Genomic DNA, 22,725 nt, shown 5'->3' on the forward strand with positions numbered 1-22,725 from the left:
TTCCTGGAAAACACAAACTATCACAATTCACCCAATATGAAATAGATAATTTGAATAGCTCTGTATTAAAGAAATTAAGTTCATAATTAAAACATTCTCCCCAAAGAAAGCTCTAGGCCATATATTCTTGCTGATTTTTGTGGAATTGTTCTATCCATTGTTGAGAGAGAAATGTTGACATCTTCAACTATAATTATGGTTTGTCTGTTTCTCCACAGCTTTATCAGGTTTTGCTTTATATATTTTGCAACTCTGTTGTTTGGTGTGTGCACATTTAGAATTGCTGTGTCTCCTTGATGGACTGACCTTTTTATCATTATGTAATGTCCCTCTTTGTCTCTGGTAATTTTATTTGATATTGATACAGCCACATCTGCTTTCCTTTGATTTACTATTTCCATGATGTATATTCTCCCATCTTTTTATCTTCAACCTGACTATATTGTTAAATTTGCAATGAATATCTTGTAGATAGCATATAGTTGGTTGCTTTTTTAATCCACTCTGCCAATCTCTATCTTTTAATTTGTGTATTTAAGCCATTTACATTAAATGTAATTATTGATACGGTACAGCTTAAGCCTGCCATTTTATTTCTGTTTTCTGTTTGGTCTCTCTGTTTTTATTTCTCTGTATTCTTTTTCTTGACTTTCTGTGTACTACTTAAACATGTTTTAGAACATCATTTTGATTTAGTAATAGTGTTTTTGAATGTATCCCTTTGCAAAGCATTTTCAGTGGTTGCTCTAGCATTACATTATACTTAATAACTTACCACAGTTTATGGATGCCATTTTATCAGTTAGAAGATAGTAGAGAAACCTTACTATCTTTTATGTCCCTTTACCCTCCCTACTTGCGATACAATTTTCTTATAAATTTCTTCTACAAACATTTATTTTTTAAGTTTATTTATTTATTTTGAGAGAGACAGAGAAAGCATGAGCAGGGGAGGGACAGAGAGAGAGGGAGAGAGAGAATCTCAAGCAGACTCTGCATGGTCAGCGTTCAAGCCATGAATGCATGAAACCTTGAGAGCATGACCTGAGCTGAAATCAAGAATCGGACACTTAACCAACTGAGTCACCCAGGAGCCCCTTCCTCTACACATATTTAGAACCACATCAGACTGTGTCATAATATTCCCTTCAACTATCAAATATAATTTAGAAAACTCAAGAAGGTCAAGAAGGAAAGTTTATCATATTTACGCATATGTTTACTCTATTTTTCTTTTTCCTTCCTGATATTCCAAGATTCCTTCTTTTATAACTACTGTTCTGTTTCAAAAATGTCCTTTAGCCATTCTTTTAGGGAAGAACTACTAGTGACAAATTCTGTAGTTTTTCTTCATCTGAGAATAGCTCATATTCCCTTCATTCTTGGTGAATATTTTGTTGACTATACCGTTGTAAGGTTGACAGTTCTTCTCTTTCACTTCTTGAAAAATGTTGTGTCACTTTACTCTGGCCTCCATAACTTCTGATGAGGAATCCACTGTCATTGAAATTATTTTTCTCCTATAGGTAGTGCCATTTTTCTCTGAACTGTGTCCAGATTTTTGTCTTTAGATTTCAGAAGCATAATTATGATGTGTTTTGGTATGGATTTTTGTATTTGTTTACATTGTTTGTGGTTCACTCTGTAGGTTTATATCTTTTGTCAAACTTGGGGGGTTTTCAGCCATTATTTCTTCAAATGTTATTTCAGCCCTGCCCTCTTTTTCTTCTCATGGGACTCTGAAGACATGGACTCTAGAGCTTTTGTTACAGTCCCACAGATTCCTGAGGCTCTGTTAATTTGTTTTCAGTCTATTTTCCCTCAGTTATTTAAATTTGGTAATTTCTATTGTTGTATCTTCAAGTACACTGATTCTTTTTTTCTGCTTCCTTCATTCTATTGTTGAGCCCATCTGCTGAGCTTTTTATGTTGAGTATTGTATTGTCAAATCATAAAATTTCTGCTTGGTTCTCCTTTATACCTTCTATATCTTTGCTGAGACTTTTCCTCACTTGTTTCAATAACTCCTTGTTGAAGCATTTTATCATGAGTGCTTTAAAATCTTTGTCAGATAATTGTAACATCTTTGTCATTTTGGTTTTGGCATCTATTGATTGTCTTTTTATTTTCATTTAGTTTGAGATCTTCCTGGTTCTTGGTATGACAAATGATTTATTGAAACCTGGATACACATTTTTTTTTAATGTTATGAGATTCCACATCTTATTTAAACCTTCTATTTTATCTGGCTTTCTCAGACAAAGCTCTGGTAGGGGAATGGGGTGAGCATGGGATAACCACCTTATCAGATGAAGGCAGAAGTCTGGTTCCCCACTCAGCTGCTGCTGACAGCCAAGGAGGAATGTTCCTCATTGCTACTGGTCAGGGGTGGGAATTCCCCTTCACATATGGTCTCTTATGTGGAGAACATTTTTTGCAAATGTAAATTTCCTTCCAACTTGCAGCCCACTGACAAGTTCTTGAGACAGACAAAGTGACCTTCCTCAAGGAATATTAATGCTTTGCTAGAGGCAAAAAGCAATCTTAGCTTGGCATTAGCCAGACCTCCAGGATCCTGTAAGTCTTCTTTAATATATAAAAGTCCCTTTGGGGGCACCTGGGTGGCTCAGTCAGTTAAGCATCCAACTTCAGCTCAGGTCATGATCTCACAGGTTCGTGGGTTCGAGCCCTGTGCTGGGCTCTGTGCTGAGAGCTCGGTGCCCGGAGCCTGCTTTGGATTCTGTCTCTCTCTCTCTCTCTCTCTCTCTCTGTCCATCCTCCGCTCATGCTCTCTGTCTCTCTCTCAAAATAAATAAGGAAACATTAAAATAAATAAAAATAAAAATCCCTTTGGAAACTTTCTTTATCTCTAACTCCCCTGCCAAGATATATGTTAACAATCATCCTTCAAACATATGGCCCACTGATATACATCTGAAGGGTCTCATGACTAATGTTTTACTAAACAGTAGTAAATAACCTTACCTTAACAGCAACTAGCTTCTCAAGCTGCTGGAAGCCTTGCCTCCAAATTCCTTAGAGACTTAGGCTATCCCTAACCCCCACTAACTTAAAAGTATGTAATCGACTGTTCCTTGCAATCCCCAGGCAGCTCTTTCTGTCCCCATGTTTTAATAAAACCACCTTTTGCACCAAAAACTTCTCAAGAATTCTTTCTTGACTCTGGGCCCCACATCACATCAATCTCCACACAGTGGTGAGGAGGTTTTGTTACCACTCATTGACAGTGAAAGTCCTGACTTTTCATTAGTTCTCCTCCAATACCACTCCAGTGGAGAAGGGGAAGAAAGCCTCATTACTTCTGGGTGGGGGTGGGAAGTCCAAGCTTCCCATGTGATCTCCACTAACACCATGGTGGGTGGTATCTTGTTTCCAGCCATTAGGGATGAAAGTCCCGTCTCACTACTTGGGCTTCTCTGACAACATCCTGGCAGGTATGTTAGGAACCTCATTTACTTTTGTGAGGGTGGAAGTGTAAGCTTCCTATTTAATCTTTGCTGGCAATGGTGGAGATAGGACCACAGTTTTCTCTGTGGGGATTAGCTGGAGTGGAATAGTTATTGTCTTAAAATTTTCTGTCTTGCTAGATGTCCTCTTTCCTGGTCCTTTGGCTTAACTAGGCTTTTGCTAAGTTTTTGTTTGTTTGTTTGTTTGTTTTGTTTTTATGTTCCTATTGGTTTTTCTGGGTTGCTGGCTTCTTCTATGACTGGGATGAATGGGGCAAAAAGAAAACCCAAGGACCTCACTACCTTGTCATTGCACAGGTACTGAGGTCCTTAGCCAGTCCCTAGCCTTTGGCTCTCTACCTTTCAGAGTTTTCTTAGGTTTGTGTTATATGTAACATCCAGCATTTTTAGATGTACTTAGCAGGAAGAACAGGGGAAATTATGTCTATTCCATCATCCCAGAAGCAGAAGTCCCCAGTGCATTATATTTTCCATTTCATAAATGAGGAAACAGACTTATTTATGTTTGTCCCAAATTACAAGATTCAGAGTAGGATACAGACTAAAATTACCCTGCAGCTTCACTCCTGCCCAGAACTTATAATAGCCAGTAGTGGGGGCCCCAACCATCCGTATAGCCTGTTGTGTGCCCTAAATCACACAGGAGGTACGTAGCAGAACTGGAATGTGATCTCACATTTGTGTCACTCTATAGCTGTTACTCTTGTCCTATGCCCCGTGGACTTACAGGGCCTAGGTCCAAATACAAGAAGAGTGATCATATGAGATAAGGATTAGACTTGCAGAGCTATCCAATCAGAGAGCAGACACCATCCATCGGAGATGCTATTAATCAGGTCTCTAAAGGTATGGTCCATGAACCACCTGCATAAGAATGTAAAACATGTCTCTTAGAAATGCAGATATTGAGGTGATTGTGTTTGTGTGTGTGTGTGTGTGTGTGCACGTGTGTGAGTGCCCTAAAGATTGTTAATCACTGATATAAAGGGAAAAAAGGGAGAATTCCATGACTTCTTGGAGGTCATCAAACTGAGACTCTATGATTCTCCTGAGGAAATTGCCCCAGTCAACCTATATGAGTGACTGCCCAAGCTGCTCTTTCAATTTGTGGTAAAACTAGCCTGGTGAGCAAGGCCAACCCAGTCTTGTTAACAGGAACATGCCATGAGCCTCAGGCATCAGGGAGCTTCCTCCAGGGAAAGGAAGATTGGGGGGAGAGGGAGGGACCCAGTTAGAAGTGGCAGACAGTAGAAGACTAATGGGATTAATACTTGAGATTCATTAGCCAAGGATTCTGGAACCTTGCCAGCCTTTTCTAGCAAATGGCCCAAACTGCCCCCTTAATAGCATTAAGTGAAATTACAATGCATAGACACTGCCTGATCAATCTCCTCAGGGTTTTTCTGCAGACATTATGCAGTGAGGGTGGGGATGATCCTTCAGTGGGGCTGCCACTGCTTCCCTGCCAGTGGCTGCTGCATTTGGTCCACTGGATCAGTTTTCCTCTCCCTTGGTAGGAGGGAAAGAGCCAAGCATGCAGGTCTGGATTGTGGTCAAAGCTTATTCCTTATCCCATTCCACCCCATTCCACCCTAAAGACACCCCTCAAAGGCAACCAGGTAGAGGCAAAATGCTCTGTCCAGGAAATCTCCACGGCCACAAAATTTAGGTTGGTCCTAGCCAGAGAGGCCATTGTGGGATGGTGCCAGGAAGGACATTCTTTATGTCAACATAGCCTGATCCTAGGTTCGTTAAGAATCCCTGAGGCCTCAGATTGAGAAGAGTGGGTCCTTGTTCACTGGGTACCACTTCTTCCAAGGAGGGAAGATCTGGGGCAGGGAACCTACTCTGAAGCCCATGTAAGGCTTAGAGACTTAAAGGTTTGGAGAATTGAGTAACTTCTTATCTCTTTTAGCATGTGCTTCATCATAGCTCTTGACTCTGGCTGATGGAAAGTTCTTGAAATCTCCAGCAGAGGCCTGCTGCCTTGTCAAACCACTTGTTCACATTCTCCACTACCTTGGCCTAGCTGATGAGGTTTAATGGTGATCCATCATCTTGTTCTCCTCATGACAAGCCTTGATCACCCCATTACCCACATCCCTCCTTTCTTCTAGGAAGAGGGAAGATAACCATGCCATGTCAGGGAGTGAGAACAGATGGTTAAACAATGGGGGCTTCTGTAGAGTGGTTGGGCCCCCAAGGGGACCAGGGCTGGTGTGCCAGATGGGGGCACCTCAGCTTTCAGGATACTTCTGTATTGGTAGCAACCATCAAATCCACCTGCCTGAATCTCATTGGCCAGGTCTTGTCTCCTGCCAGGAACAGAGTCCTTGCCCCTCACTGAGACCAATCAGCAGCACAGTCAGCCACAGAGTGAGCCAAAAGCAATTTGTTCATGACATTTCCGAGAGGGGGTGGGATTTAGCACATCTTGTGTATTTCTCTGGGTTCCCTAAGGATATGATGACATCCAAACCCATAGCCAGCCAGCACCATAGAGGCGTGTGTGTGTGTGCGTGCGCATGCGTGCAGATCCCGCTGAAGCTGTCTACAAACAGTTTTCCATGCAAGAGTAAGCACAGGTGTTTCCAGGTGCCCAGTGAATAATCTTGTCTATACTACATCAAAATGGGAGATCAATTTTGGTAATTACCTTATTTCCTCAATTCTAATATACCATTGATTATAAGATGCACCATTGATTTAATAGCTGCTTCAAAAAAGAAAGAAACTTTACAACACACATGCACTCTATTTTAAGACACATCTCTATTTCAGAAATGTTCAAATGTATGTAGGGGAAGCAGGGAGATAGATGCATACTACAATGAAGAGAAAATGGTAATTGGGAGATAGACAAATTGCCTGATTGAATTCATCAGTAAATGCATTCAGTATGGTTTACTGTTCTGTACTGGGAGAGAGGACCTTTTTGTGTGAGGGATTTTTGTGTGTCAGGGGGAACCCTAGCCAATGACCTAATAACCTTGAGTTCAATTTATTGAGTTCAATTATTGAGTTCCATTCTTTGCCAGTTCTCAAGGGCTCCTTCCCAAAGAGTGTCTCCTCTCATTCACTGTCATGACAGGCATCTGATTCAAACTAGGGGGTTCCCAGAATTAAAGACAAGAAGATACCCTCATCTCTTTCATCTGGCATTGTCCTATGTGCTCAGTTCCCTCCTGCCTCAGACCCCCAGGGATTCAGATCTCCTATGGTGTCCCCATCTTGAAAGGCCTACACCTCACAGCTGTACCAGAAATGGTTGGGCATTTTCCTCCTACACATCATCCAAGTGAAGACTGAATTATTTGCCTCCAGCCTGGCTCTCCCACCGTCTTTCTTAGTATACTCCAAAGCCTACTGCCAAAATGTCTGTCATTCTTTCCATCACTCTAGACTTCCTCCTGACACCGACCTTTGTTGATGCTGTTCTCCTAACCTGGAGGGTCTTGGATGCCCAGATCAACAGAGGCAATAAGATGGGCTTTATACACACACTAAAGTATGTGGTCCTAATAACAAACCAGCAGGAAGGTCTGAGGTCTGAGGTTGGAAGCGGTGGGGGAAAAAAGCATCATTGAGACAATTAAAATCAGAAAATCTTGATCCACACTGGAGAGTGGGAGGAACAGGTAGGGGCCAAAGGAAAAAGGAGGATAGAGAGGTCTAGGGAATAGGTAGTCAGTAAAAAGACTTAAGAGGGAGAGAGTCTTTACAAAGGTTCTAGAGAGGAAACCTGCTATGAAGAAGGCAGGGACATTTTCAGGGGTCCCTGATAAGTCTCCCTCAGATCTGTAAATCTCCTTTCACTTGGTTTTTCTACCCTTCATTCAATGATTCTCAACCCGGGGATTAGGGTCCTGCCCTGCCTAGGTGTGTTGGAAGTGTCTGGAGGAGTTTTGATTGTCACAATGATTGGCACTCTACTGCTCTTTAATGGGCAGGGCCAAGGATCCTGACAAATCTGATAGAATTGGGGATAGTCTTGCACACGAAACAATTACCTGTTTCACATACCAAGATACCCAGATTAAGAAACAATCCCTACACTATCTCACCTGGCCTCTAGAGGTGCTCTTTCTCCTCACCATGCTGCCCTAAATTTGTCGTGACTGCCCATTGTTCCCTATCAGAGTCTGATTTGGAATTTTCCTATGGAACTTTCTTAAGAAATGAAGAGAAGACAGATGGAAAATTATCAAAGGAAGCAACAAAGCATAAAAACAGATGAACATCAACAGACTTCTGAATCTAAGGAAGATCAAATCTATTCAGTCTAGTCACAGAAGCACTTTTTTTTTAATTCACTTTTTTTTTTTTTTCTGATTGAAACACTTTTCTAGGTACAGAGGCCTCATTTCTCTCCTTACTTTAAGGACATCACAGCTAGTCATGGTTCCGGCCTATCCTGCTGCTGTCCTGTGTAAGCTTTCCAGAGACCAGGTCCTGAACTTCTCTCTGGGAAAGCCCCAGACAAACGGTGGGCCCAAATCTACCCCAGTCTCCAGCTGCCCTGGCCTTCTGGGCTCTTCTTAACCCTCGATTCCTCACACAAGGCTCAAGCATCATGGCTATCTGAGCAAGGTGTGGCCTTCTCGTTCACCTTTTAGGGTAAGGATAAGGTCATGCTAGCAGCCATCATGGAGTACTCATAAACTCTCATGACTTAACACAATAAAAGTTTGTTTTTCACTCATTTTAAGTCTAAAACAAATATTCCTAACTGGTAGCAATTGTCCTCCAAGTGGTAATTCTGGAACTTAGGGTGCTTCCATCTGGTGGTTCTTCCATCTTTGATATGTGTCCTCTAAGGCCGCCATCTTGTCTGTGTAGAGCCTGACAAAGAGCAAAGAGCACGGAGGATTGCCTGTGGTGGTTTTTACAAGCCAGACCTGGAATCGCCACACATTACTTCTGGTCATATTCTACTGGCACGGACAGACACATGGCCTCACCAAGTTCTGAGAGAGAGTGGGAACTGTAGTCTAGCTGTGTGTCCAGGAAAACAAAGAATTGGGTTTGATCATCAGCCAAGAGTATCTTCCCAAATCCCCCCATGTATAGGATTTTAGAGTCCTATGATCATTTTTCTCTACGGTTTCTGGCTTGTATACAGCATTTCCTGGTTAAGAATCAATGGCTGATTCTTCAAAAAGTGAAACATGGAATTACCGTATGGCCCCACAATTCTACTCCTTGATGTAGACCAAAGCATTTAAAAACAGTACTCCAACAAATACTTATACACATGTATTCATAGTAGTACTATTCACAGTAGCCAAAAAGCGGAAACAACGCAAACACCCCTTGATGGAATGAATGGATAGACAAACTGTGCTATATATGTACAATGGGGTATTAGCCATAAGAAGGAATGAAGTCCTTATAAGGACTTCAGTTACAGCATGGGCGAACTTCAAAAACATTGTGCTAAGTAAAAGAAACCAGACATAGAAGGTCACATATTGCATGATTCCATTTATGTGAAATGTCCTGATAGAAGAGCCCATAAATATAGAAAGCAGATGAGTGGTTGTTGAGGAGGAGAGGAGCAGAGAGTGACTGTTTAAGTGTACAGGGTCTCCTTTGGGAGTGATGAAAATATTTTTGGAAGTAGACAGAGGTAGAGGTTGCACAACATCATGAGTGTACTAAATGCCACTGAATTGTTAACTTTAAAATGATTAATTTTATGTTATACAAACTTCCTCTCATTCAAAAACGTTCTTGATTCTAAAAAAAAAAAGAAGGGTGGGTTTTAAAATTTTTGTTTTTATTGAAGCCCATCTTTTACCCATTATTTGTTGTTAATTCTTCTGGTCCATATCACATAAGATGGTGCATATAATTTTGGCCTGACCCAACAACATGTGTCATCCTGTACTCCCTATAAAGACATAGGGGAGGGGTGCCTGGGTGGCACAGTCGGTTAAGCGTCCGACTTCAGCCAGGTCACGATCTCACGGTCCGTGAGTTCGAGCCCCGCGTCAGGCTCTGGGCTGATGGCTCAGAGCCTGGAGCCTGTTTCCGATTCTGTGTCTCCCTCTCTCTCTGCCCCTCCCCCGTTCATGCTCTGTCTCTCTCTGTCCCAAAAATAAAAATAAAAACGTTGAAAAAAAAATAAAGACATAGGGGAATTAGCTGACTTATATTTCCTTAACTTCTTGGACCCCCTTGAGTTTAGTTTCCAATAATACAAAGTGCATTTCTAAGATATAGAGTGATTTGCTGGAAGGGAGTTCATTTGCTAAACAATGATGATTGACTGACATACACATCCTGGATCGATGAGTTTTACTTAATTAATGTTCTCACTTCCATTCACTTCTGGAACCTTCTCAGCTTCCTTCCCAAATGCCTGTCCGCATCCAGTAGCTGCTTCACCACCCCTGCCCTCTGGGTGCTGTCCAGCAGGTTGAGACCTAGGCATATTCAAGGCTTCCTAGGCCCAGTTCCCATCTTTTCTGCATGTATGACCCTAGTCAAATATCCCCTACAATAATAAAAATAATTTAAAAAATTAATCAGATCTTGCTCATGCTTCAAATAAAATAGCACTTACTATGTTGCTTTGTATTTTTTAAATATATATAGGACTTTTTATTCCTCTAGACTGAGAGCCCTTTGAGGGTAAGAACTATGCATTAATAGTCTCTATATTCTTAGCTCTTAACAGAGTGCCTGGTATATAGTACTGCTCAATAAATATGAGTTAAGTGAATGAACAAAATGTAATAACGTACAGATAAGAGAAAGGTTGTTTTCTCATAGGAATAAACAAGTTGATTGAAGCCATTCTCTTGTAGAGAGAACAGCTTTTACCTGAAATCAATGGATTGTTCATTCCTGGAAACTAGCACAAAAGAACCATTATCTGGGGCTGGCACAAATTATAAGCAGGCAGGTTCAAGGAAAAAAATAAAATGTGTTATAAATGGTAGTCTAGAACTCAGGAAACAGTAAAAAGGGGCAGACCAGGTGTGGTCAGGAGAGAAAAACCAGTCCTACTCACCCGGGGTGGGCAGGCAGGCCCTGCTGTAAGCAGTGAGGGAAATCTAGTCAGGCAGTGTGCTCAGAGCTTGCGGGGATGGTCATGTGTGGTGGTGGGACTGGTGGTCTTAAGGAAGCCTTCAAAGGGCAAAAGAGAGAAACCCAGCAGCGTTGGACCCTGGTAGGGAGTAGGAGGAGTGCTATGAACAGGAACCACGAGAAAGCCAAATGAGTAGATGGTCTGTGTCAAGGGGAACTGGCAGCAGGTTGGGTTCTGGGAAAGATTTTTGGACAGAATGATGGAATGAAAAATCTTGGGAAGATGGATGGGAGTAAGGCTGGGTCTTGGCTTTGGAGGACCTGGATTCTTACCAAGTTTTCTAGGCAGATATTGGGGCCTAGGTAAGGCCCAACAGTTAGGTTAGGGCAGGACTGGGTAATGTATGCCTGAGGTCCTGACGTAGGTAGGGCTCTTTAAACTCATTGTGACTGAGGCCAGAATGAGTCCCTAAGGTTGAGGCAAGGTTAAGCATGCACATAGGACTCAAGTGCTAGAGTCTAGGGTCTACAGTCTCTTGCAGTCCCTATTAGAGAGTGAAGAAAGGAGGCCTTCAGGGAGCAAGGAGCCATTAAAAGTTAAACCTGCACAAATCAGACTTATGTGGTTGCCAAGCCGGATTCAATGATCAGGCTAGGTACCTATAAATTACTCCACTGGATTTAATGTGTATACATTTTAAAGATTTTCTTTCCCCATAGCAAAGTAGATTTACAGTCTGAATGCCTGAGCTTATTAATTCTAATAACCTTCCTTAGAACAGAGGTCTATGAGAATACGGGAAGGAAGGGCTTATGTCCTAAGGTCCAAGAAGCGAGAGGAGCCCTCCCCAGTACCCACAGCTATGGTGAGCACAGGGTGTCTTCCGGTGACCACAACCTTGGCGATTTCTCATGCCTTACCTATCCAGCTGGCATGTCTCCTTCCCTGAGGACTCCAGACCAATAGAAGTGTCCTTTTACTCAATGGTTGGGTTATTCTACTCTTCCTGAATGTGTTTACCCAAGCTCACAATACAGCATCCCTCAACCTGTACCCAGGAGACCCTCAGTAAATTCTGAATGGCGGGCTGGCTTGGCTGAGGTCTGGTTGCTTTCTTTCCTGCCAGGTTTGAACATGATTGTCCTTTTTTCCCCCCAGGATTTTATTTTATTTTATTTTATTTTATTTTATTTTTATTTTATTTTTTTAACGTTTACTTATTTTTGAGACAGAGAGAGACAGAGCATGAACGGGGGAGGGTCAGAGAGAGGGAGACACAGATTCTGAAACGGGCTCCAGGCTCTGAGCTGTCAGCACAGAGCCCGACGCGGGGCTAGAACTCACTGACCGTGAGATCATGACCTGAGCCGTAGTCGGCCGCTTAACCGACTGAGCCACCCAGGCGCCCCTCCCCCAGCATTTTAAAAATGAATTATCTACTGTTTTTATCAATAAATCCCCTTTTCAAATTATATCAGTCTAAGTCAGTTCTAATATTTACAATCAGGAACCCTAACAAATATAGAAATTGGTGCCTTAAGTGGTGGCGGGAAACAGACCTTCAGAGAAGCGAGGGGGTGTCAGGATTTCTTATCTGTCTGGTTGGAGCTGAAGGCAGTGGAAATCCAGCCAGGAACTCTAGCGGCCCATGGATCAATTGCCAAAACAGCTCCTTAAGTTATTACCTGTGGTCCCTGGACCCTTGGGTCCCTCATCGCCTGAAGCACCCACTGCAGGCAACGGTATGAGGGCTCCTCAGCAGATGCTCTTGGTGCCTGCAGAACACCCCTGCCGTCCTGGTTTCAGTGCAGCTGTGGGATGGCCACACTCGACCGTGTGTCAGCATCTCCCTGTTTTCTTCCTGAAGGCTCTCTGCAGAGCCGTGAAGAACACTCAGCCATCACCGTCAGTGCAGCCAGCCCCCAAGTGTGGGGGAAATTAACCTTACTGAGGGCAAATCCGAAAAGGGGACGAGAGCTGGTGGATAAGCAATCCCGTTCCTTTCCTTCCGAGGACAATATGGAGGTACCTTCAACAACGTGCTTTAGAAGCCCCCATGGAAGAGAGCCCACCATCGTTAACAGCAAAACCTGGCCTCCTTAGTTGACTTTTCTCCCTTTCCCATCTCATTCTTTTGCTTCCAGATGGAAACTCTGGATAAACAGCCCTCACCCAAGCCTGAGTCTCGAGCCTGCTTTCAGAAGAACCCAACGTAAGGCAGGGGAGGGTGTGAAGAGGAAAGGAATTCAAGGCTGGGAAGTGTGGGGAGAAGAGGTGGAAGGGGTGTCTGTCTGTAGGGTTGCTTCTGCCTGCACTGGGATGCCTCAGAAGAGAAGGAAAATTCAAATTCACAAATTTCAGCCCAAAGCCTGGACAGAAACCCAGGGACTTCCGATGACCTTACTGAAAGGTTTTCTTCTAGCTCAGTTGCAGGACCAATCATAGCACTTAATCCTATAGGTGGTCAAATCAGAAGTTTCGTTAAAAATCATAGCTTCTCTGCATTTCTAATATGAAAGATAAGGCACAGACCAGGAAAAAAGCGGGGCCCCAACAGCTGGAATGAAGATACCTGGGAAGATTTGGGGAGCTCAGTGTACCCTGAACCTCTCACCCCCCCACTGAGTCTTTCTTGCCGGAAAAGCAGCTCCTCCCCCTTGTCTGATGCAGCTATTCCTGCCTTGTGTGGTGACCTCCGTGGATCCACTTTATGTGGTTACTTTGCAAGCAGAGGAGTCGCTCACTATCCTTATTACCTCCAGACTGAAAAAAATGATAATGGGCAGACCCCAGCATGCTGGGTGGTGGCAGTGGTAGCTAATTTCATATTCAAACGTTGGAGAAGAGGCACACACCACAAATATGGCATGATATTATTAATTTGAATCACCAAAAGTCTGGGGCATTCACGTGAGAATGAATTAGGAGACAATAAGGCTAAAGAAAAAAGAATACAGTATGAGATTGTCTGAATCTGAAGGTTCTTGATTGGATGTCCTAGCCTAAGTCACTGATTCTAAGTTTGCATTCTGTGTTTGGTTGATTGAAGCATGAACTCCAGGATGGTTCCCACTAAATGGAGTTGAGGAGGCAGAAATTCCTGGAACATAAGGAAAGAACGCATAGAATTTGGGGGATAGAAATGTGGACATGGATGTATGTGAGACCCAGACACTTCCTCTGAGAGGACCCACAAGACATTTCTTTCCCCCACCGTCTTGAAAAATATGTATTTGCCAAGATGTCTAACGGGACATGTTCAGTTGCCCTGGATTATGGTTAAGGCCAAAGGCTAAAATAGAAGATGCCAAAGATAACACATTCTAAATCCAGAGTCATCAGCCTTCTGTGCAAGGTATACTGAGGGGTACCATCACCACCAACACCCCCTCTGCCCCCACAGTGTGTGGTGATCCCTGAGAGAGATCTGTTAGCTTTTTGCAGAGTGGGGCAGTACAATGTTCACGATAAGAAGCTACTCCCTCCCTTCACACCCTTATGGGTAAGGAAAGGAGAGGGGCTGCTCTAAGAGAATCACCGGTAAAGAGAGAAGCAGAGAAGACTGCCATTTCATGTCCTGATCGGGTGTCTGCTCAGCTGATCTGAACAAGGGGAAGGAGGCCTTGGCAAAGGTGGTGGGATGAGGTGTGTGTATTGAGGGAGAGAATGGAGGGCAGTTAGCCTATACTCCTATCATTTAGTATGGTAAAGACTCATTTTCTGAAAAGTTGGTTGGGCATAGCAGAAGGGACCTGGGCTTGAGCTGTCAGTGACTCCACCCAAGGACTGCAGGCCCACCAAGGTCATCCCAGCAGCTAGAGGCCGAGGGTTGAGAACATTTGGTGAGAGTTGAGGGGTGGTGGGGAAAACAAGGCAAGGCAGAGTCAGTCTGCTGGTCAGGGAAATGTACAGTGCAGGTCCCCACAGCGCCCCCCCCCCCCAAAGAGTTCACATATGGGACAGACCCCAGCATTCGATGCCTGCCCTACAAGGGGCTTGATGACCTGCTGGAGAAGCAGCAACAACCAGTAGGAAGGAATGAAGACAGCAGCCTGACCCAGTGAAGAAGGGAGATGTTTGCCCGCTTCCTTCTTGCTCCTCTTTGCCCGGTTGTATGATTGTGGACAACTTTAGCAGAGGCCTGATTAGAGCTATAATGGAGGATCATGGCCCCTCCCCTCTTTCCCTTTCCTAAGTCGGATCACAGACATGGAAACTCTTGAACAAAGAGAAGGTCAAGTACTCTTGGGGGAAGTTCTTGCAATAACACCATAAAATGCACTGTGAATCTTCTAGACTTTCCTAAAGGATTTGTGGCCACTTACCAGGGTAAACCATGTGTTGACCAAGGTAACTGGATTACCCTGATCTTTCAAGGATTATTGGACACTGGCTCTGGTATAACATTAATTCTTGGGGGCCCAGAACACTACTTTATCCATTGGTCAATGTGAGTCTTTTGGGAGCCAGGTGATAAATGGATTTTCACCTGACTCTATCTCATGGTAGACCCAATGGGTGTCTTAGCCTATCCCATGGTTATTTTCTCAGTTCCTGACTAAACAATTAGAATAGATAACCTTAGCAACTGGCAGAATCCCTACCCTGGCTCCTGATCCGTGCGTGGAATAAGGGCTATTGCTGTGGAAAGGACAAATGGGAGTCTCTCAAGTCCTCATACTGCCATGCGGGAGTTGCAGAGATTAATGCAGATGTCAACAGCTTCCAGCTTTGAGACGGGCCAAGAGCAAGAGAAGATTCTGTTGTGGATCCAGGTCACAATGTAAGCAGCTGTGTCTTATGCCTCCCATGACCCAGAAGATCCAATGGTGATCACTGTGTGTGGTAGATCAGGATTCTGCATGGAGCCACCTGAGAGCACCAATGGGAGAATCACAGTGAGGGCCTCTGAGGTTTTTTGCAACAATGATCTCACCTCTTTGCTCAGTAATTATTCATGTGAGAAACGGCTCTTGACTTTCCACTAGACCTCACAGACTGAAGACCGGAGCAGGGGATTCCAGATGACCATGGAACCCACATTGCCCATCATGAACTGGGTATGATCTGATCAATAAGCCAAGAAGGAAGGGTGTGCCTAGCACCACCATGCCATCAGGCGGAAGCAGCATGGTTAAGCCTGGGTCAAGCGGGGCCTGAAGACACAAGCAAGTTGCTCGTGGCTTGCACTCCCAACACACTTGCTCCTGTTATGCTGTCAGTCACCCCACTCTCGGCACATACCTGTGACCTCATGGAGCGTTCCCTATGACCTGCTGCCTGCAGGAGGAGAAATTGGGACCTGATTTACAAGTGGCTCTGGACAATACACTGGCATCACCCAGTAAGGGGCTGCGGTGGCATCAGAAATGGCCTCAGAACCAGCCTTGAAGGACAGCAGAGCAGGCAAATCCTCCTAGGGACAGCACGTTCAACAGTATATTTTGACCACTCTTCTCAAAAGAAGAGATGGCCTAAGTTTAGCATCTAAAGTGATTTATGAGTAACAGTGAATGGTTTGGCCTGATGGCCAGGGATTTGGAAAGAACCAGAGAGAAGAATTAGTGACAAAGGAGCTTTGAGAAGGGGGTCTGCGAGTGGACCCCTACCCCCAAATGACAAAACCCCCTTGTCTCCCTCCCACCTGCACTATACCCCACTCCGTCTTCCATTCTATCTTGCAGCAGGGCTGATCTGATCATGTCTTTCCCCTGACAAGAATTCTAACCACCCCTGCCCCCCCTTGCTTACAAGATAAAATATGAACTCTGTAAAAAAATTTTTTTTAACATTTATTTATTTTTGAGAGACAGAGAGAGACAGAGTGTGAGTGGAGGAGGGGCAGAGAGAGAGGGAGACACAGAATCCGAAGCAGCTTCCAGGCTTTGAGCTGTCAGCACAAAGCTGGACACGGGGCTCGAATCCACGGCTCGAACCCACGAACCGTGAGATCATGACCATGAGATCATGACCTGGACGCTTAACAGACTGAGCCACCCAAGCACCCCTAAAATATACTCTTTACATAGCCTGCCTCTTGCCTTTTTTCCAGCCTCGTCTCTTACCACTTCCTTCCCTAACATTTGGTGCTCCAGGCTGATTCCCCAGAGCACGCCTTTCTATCTCAGGCTTTTGTACCTCAGGCTCCAGGTACCCCTGTGTGTTTTTCCTTTTGCTCAGGAGGACTCTGCTCTATTCATCCTCCGGGTCCCAGCTCAGGGGCCCCCTCCCGCCCAGGTGTCCCCCAGGCAGATTCAGCCTGGCTCCTATCACAGACTCTGGAGCCACACTGCTTGGGATGCAATCCTAGCTGTCACTTAACCTTGGGCACGTTACTTAGCCTTCCTCTGCCTCAATTTCCTTACCTGTAAAGTGGGCAAGGCTATATTACTCAATCTGGAAGTATTAGTAATAATAATTATGTTTGCACATAATAAAACATAAATACATAAGTAAAGAATACAGAAGCGGAAATACAAAACAGAATCGGGCCTGGCAGAGTGAGTGTTCAGCATGTGTTAAGTAATTACTGCCATTCGATGCTCTTTTCCCCGTGCTCCCTTGTGCCTGTACACGTGCCCAAAGAGACAAGGCGAGGACACATTCCCCTCTGCACCCAGCAGGCTCCTGGCATATAGGAGGCTCTCAATAAATACTCGTGGGATGAATAAACAACGTCAGGAATCAGAATCAGAGATACAGACCCCGTTCCTCTGTTTACTAAAAACCCTTGGACAAGTCACATAGTGAGTAACCTTTTGACAAGTCACAAAGTCAAGTTTCCTCATTAGGGAAATGAAGATGATACCAGACATATTAAGTCAACCGCGGGAAAGTGCCGTTTTTGTAGGTCAGAAACAATTGAATATCAGCCGTTTCATAAGCTTCAACACAATTCTTACACCTTAGGGCTGAAGGGAAGCCCCAGTGAGGTAATGGGTGTAAGCGTGATTTATAAGCCATCCAACCGTCAGCTTTGGTTATTATCTGATATGTGTGGCAAGCTAGCGTTGTTGTGTTTGAGTAGAAGCATCATCTTGTTTGATTGTTTGTATAATAAATAGCAATTTGAAAAAGAACAAATGAAAATGCTAAATTCACATGACAGGTGGTGTCGAGGCTGGATTTGAACTCCAGACTCTGAGTAGAAGGGTCGTGGCCTTGTGTGGACCCCCAAGTGGGGATGAGGGCCCCAGGGATGTGCTGCTCCGTGCTGTGGATCTGAAAGAGCAGTGGGCAGCCAGTCTTCCAGCCTGTTTGCCTTTAGCATTCTGTGGCTCCTGGAGGGCCCTCGGGGAATTTTCTGGCACTCTGGTTCCTCCAAGAGCACACACTGTATTTGTTCACACTCACTCTACGTCTCTCAGACTCCCGAGGTGACAGCCTCCCCAGAATCCCTGATGCAGTGGGAGTTTCCTGGTGAATGTCAATGCACACAGGTCCATGGGAGCCCACAACTTCCTGTCTGGACAACCTCCTCCATCCCCAGTGACTCCGATGAAAGGCATCTATTTATAGACTCAGGCTTCTCCCATCAAATGTCCTTCTTGCTGTCATTTCACTGGCTCAGATAGGTGACTGTGTCAGATATGATAGGAGGTGGGGGATGGGCTTGATGACTCCTGGATCCAGGCAGGCCCAGCAGAGTAAGTGTCTGGCAGAATTAACACTAGGCTTGCCTTTAGACCAGAGCCTTCCAGTTGCTCCCTTTCTGTACATTTTGCCCTCTTTGCTTTCCTAAGAAAGACTCTTGATCACCTAAACTTTGCATTTAAGTCATAAAATCCACCATTAGAGCCAGAAGGGTCCTCGGAGATCACCCACAATTTATAGCTGAAGAAACTGAGGTCCAAACAGAGAGCAGAGGCTTGATTAGAAATGAGGCCCGTGGAATCCTCGGTTAGTGCTCTTGATGTCATGTGACATGTTGTAAACAATGGGCTGTCATTGATAAGAATATGAGCCTACGACATAAGGTAGTCCTGGGTTCAACTCAATCTGCCTCCTACCAGCTCTGTGACCTTGGGAGCATCACCTGACCTCTCTGAACAAACTGTCATCATCTGTAACTTCTCAGTGTCGTAGAGACTCAAATAATATGCAAAGTGCTCGTCATACACAAAGTGCTCATTAAAGTAAGTTTCATTTCACTGTGGAATAAAAGACAAACTTGGCTGAAGAATCAATAAGCAAGTAAGAAGATCTGGCGCAGTACTGGTCAAGGGCGGAGGAGAGGAGAGTAGTGAATCCCAACGTCTCTGATGTCACATTGTTTTATCCTGCTTTTGTCCAGGACTGGCATTTATTTCCCAATTTGATTAAACTCAGGAAACATTTATTGACCACTTATTATGTGCCAGACTAAGGCACATGCTAGGCTAAGTTCTGACGGTATCGAATATTCTAAAACAGCGTCCTTACGCTCTGGAAGGTGACCCTCCAGCTGGGAGGCAGATGGGTAAACAAGTAATTGATGTTGTTCTGCATAAGAGGTGTGCTAACAGAGGAGTTACAAGGGAAAGGGCATTTCAGGCAGAAGGAACAGTTTGAACAAGTGCCTGGAGGCATGAAAATCAATTTGGAGAATGTATCAGGTAGGCACCGGCTTGGCAGCTGACAAGAGCGAACTCAAAATAGCAGGGGCTTAACCGAGCTTGAGGTTTCTTTCTCTCTCCCATGAAAAAAGTGCAGAGCCAGGCAGCCCGGGGCTGATGAGGCAGCTCGACGGTCGTCAGGAACCCAGGTAGTGCAAGGCAGATGCTTAGAGCAGGGACTCCAGAGTCACGCTGTCTGGGTTTTAATTCTTTCTCAGGCCAAGAGGAATGAGGATGTTACCTCTTTCCTCTGTTTTCTCAGCTGTCAAATGAGGATAATAAAAATACCTGTCCCATAGAGTTGCTGTGAGGAGTACGTTACTTCAGTTGGAAATGTGTTCTGAACAGAACCAGATGCATAATGGGGCCAGAAATATTTTAATATTCTATTTTTCTGTCCCACCATCCTTAGCACTTGGCTTTCCTTCTCAAGGTCACCTCATGATCCAGAATGGCTGCTGATGCTCCAGCCATCACATCCCAGTTCTAGGAAGCTGAAATAAGAAAGGGGAGGAGGACAAAGACCTCTCCCTCCAGCTTACTCATCTTCCTATAAATAGCTTTCCAGAATTCCCAACACATCACTTGTGCTCATATGTCGCCGGCCTGAACTTAGTCACTTGGCCTCCTATAGTTGCAAGGGAGGCTTGAAGCCATGGTCTTTTAGCTGGGTTCTATTAGTAAAAGGCGAAAGATTTATACAACCTGAAGAGAAACCAGAGTATAGCTGGGTTCTATTAGAAAGAAAGGGTAAGAGATATGGATTTTGATCGGCATGATATCATGATTTATAATAAGAAATATATATTAGGTGCCCTTTTGGCTACAGAGCTCCTTAAACCCTTGGAATTTCCTGTGATAAGGATGATAAAACTGTCTTTTGTTAAGGAGGTGATTTCAGGACGGCCCATAGGTAACAAAGGCTAGGGCTTGATGCAGGGAGGGGGGATTAGAAGGTGGGACCTTTCAGTCCCACCCCCTGACTTCCAGGAAGGAAAGAAGGGCTGGAGACTGAGCTCAGTTGCTAAAGGCCAACCATTTAATCAATCATGCCTCTGTAGCGAAGCCGCCACAAAAACCGGAAGGACTGGGTTCGGAGAGGTGTGGTGGTGCACGCATTCGCATTTGGGTGTGGAGACACCGGGGTACTCAGGGAGGACACAGAAGCCCCAGACCTTCTTATGTACTTTGCAATAAGCGTCTCTTCCACCTGGCTGTTACTGAGTTAAAACCTTTTATAATAAACCAACAACCTAGTAAGGCTCAGTGCTTTGTATGTGTGTGAGTTCTGGGAGCGGCTCTAGCCAATTAAGTGAACCTAAGTCGGGGGTCGTCGGAACCTCCAATCCGTAGCTGGTGGTCAGAAGCCCAGGTGACCACCTAGATTTATTTATAACTGGCATCTGAAAGGGTGGGGGGCAGTCTTGTACGAACCCTAAACAGGTGGGATCCAGTGGATAGTGTCAAAACTGACTTGAATTGTAGAACACCTAGCTGGTGTTGGAGAATGGCCTGGTGGTGTGGGAAAACTCACCCGCCCCCTACACACACGCACACACACACACACACACACACACACTGGAATTGGGGTCAGAACCCTTTTAATTGGCAACTTGTAGCCTCTGCCACAAGGAAAAATAGATAAGCTCCAATAAGTGTGCTGCAACACAGAGGTGCAAGGTTAGGTTGTAGACGAGGCTCAGACCAAACTGTGGACAGACTTGACTGACATATCAGTTGCTGCTTGGACGCATGGGATCTGCACCTCAGTGGGGAACTGGGCTCGATGATGTCTTCTGGGAGTCATCAGAACACAGGAGTGTTTGGAGCAGTGGGAGTTTGAGGTCCCTCCGTGTCACAGGTACAGTGAGAAGAGGGGAGGGGAAAGAGGTGTATTCAGATTCCGATCTGAGCAGTGCTTGCGCGGGGGCGGGGATGGTGGAGGGCAAGTGTGTAAGAAAGATGGCGTCATCTGACCACTGTCTGCCCACATCCCATCTGTCCGGGCTGTGCTCGCACTGCCCTCTCTCCTACCCAACTGCCGTCGGTCTGCGATTGCCACGCCAGTATATTACCTTGAAAAATGGACAGAGGCGCTTTTCAGGAACGTGCTTGCCTGCACCTCACCCCCATCGCCACCCACGGCAGACAGAACCCTGGAGAACACCACTATCCGGGGAGAGGGAGAGGAAGAAGAGGAACCCAGGTGTCTGTTTAGGGCCCCGAGCGCCCCGCTTATTCGTTACCTGGTTACCTTCACTGAACAAACCTCGACTCTGCGTAAGTGAGTTTGCCAAGACCGGGGTGGGGCGGGCCCGGGTTGTTTCTCAGATGAGGCGAGAAGGACACAAACATGGGTGTCCCAGTGCTCATCCCTTCTGGAAACCAGGCCTACGCTCTAGAAGCTCCACTTTCATGCTCCGGGTCCCAGGGCTTTCCGCCTCATTTGAGAAGAGGGGGACAAGAGGCTGGGCGAGCTTTTCTCCAGGAGCCGAAGTGCTTTGTCCTCAGAGTACTGCTCCTGGCCTGCCAGTCCCTGCTGCCTTCATCTGGGACGTCAGACAGACTTCCCCCAGCACGATGGAAGCAGGGGGTTCACGTGACATTTAACTCCAGGGAGATGGTGTGTGTTTGCTATCTTGTTGTATATTTATTTACCCCCAAACATAGTAGTTTTAAGTCTTTATTTATTCATTTTTTCATTTATTTATTTAGAGAGCATGAGCACCTGTGAATCAGGGAGAGGGGCAGACAGAGAAAGAGAATCTTTTTTTTTAAATATTTTAAATGTTTATTTGTTTTTGAGAGACAGAGAGAACATGAGCAGGGGAGGGGCAGAGAGAGAGGATGCCACAGAATCTGAAGCAGGCTCCAGGCTCTGAGCTGTCAGCACAGAGCCCGACACGGAGCACGAACCACGAACCGTGAGATCATGACCTGAGCCGAAGTTGGACGCTGAACCAGCTGAGCCACCCAGGGGCCCCAGAGAGACAGAATCTTAAGCAAACTCCATGCTCAGCATGGAGCCCAATGTGGGGCTCAGTCGTGTGACCCCTGGATCATGACCCAAGATGAAATCAAGAGTTGGATGCTTGGGGTGCCTGGGTGGCTCAGTCGGTTAAGCCTCTGACTTCGGCTCAGGTCATGATCTCATGGTTTGTGAGTTCGAGCCCCGAATCGGGCTCTGTGCTGACAGCTCAGAGCCCAGAGCCTGCTTCGGATTCTATGTCTCCCTCTCTCTCTGCCCCTCCCCCACTTGCGCTCTGTCTCTGTCTCTCAAAAATGAATAAATGTTAAAAAAAATTAAAAAAAAAAGAGTTGGACGTTCAACTGACCGAGTCACCCAGGCACCCCAGCATTTTTAAGCCTTAATGCAATAACAAAAGCCACTCGTAATGAAAACAAAAATACTAAACTCATTATCTATGGGTCAGGAATCTGGAAGAGACGAGGCCAGGCAGCTGAGAGGACATTGGCTGGAGCCACAATCATCTGAAAACTTGACTCGAACTGGAGTTGGAGGCCACTTCTGAGGCAGCACCCCCCCCCCCATATGACTAGCAAGATGGTCCTGGCCTTTGTCAAGGAGCCTCAGTTCCTCTCCTTG

At 45.2% G+C, this 22,725-nt stretch overlaps 1 protein-coding gene across 2 annotated transcripts in view; it reads right to left on the minus strand.

Annotated features, from left to right (window-relative positions):
- LRRN2 (leucine rich repeat neuronal 2) overlaps window positions 1-22,725 on the minus strand; it is a 132,144-nt gene that overhangs the window by 105,814 nt on the left and 3,605 nt on the right. The window contains exon 2 of one of the 2 annotated variants that reach the window (XR_007148264.1): window positions 12,904-15,396. The exons of the other annotated variant lie outside the window; for it this stretch is intronic. The gene's annotated coding sequence lies outside the window, so the exon portion shown is untranslated. Of the gene's footprint in view, window positions 1-12,903; window positions 15,397-22,725 lie in introns of those variants that run through there. 2 annotated transcript variants of the gene reach the window in all.

This window comes from Prionailurus viverrinus, chromosome F1, assembly GCF_022837055.1.
Source record: "Prionailurus viverrinus isolate Anna chromosome F1, UM_Priviv_1.0, whole genome shotgun sequence".
NCBI lineage: Eukaryota > Metazoa > Chordata > Mammalia > Carnivora > Felidae > Prionailurus > Prionailurus viverrinus.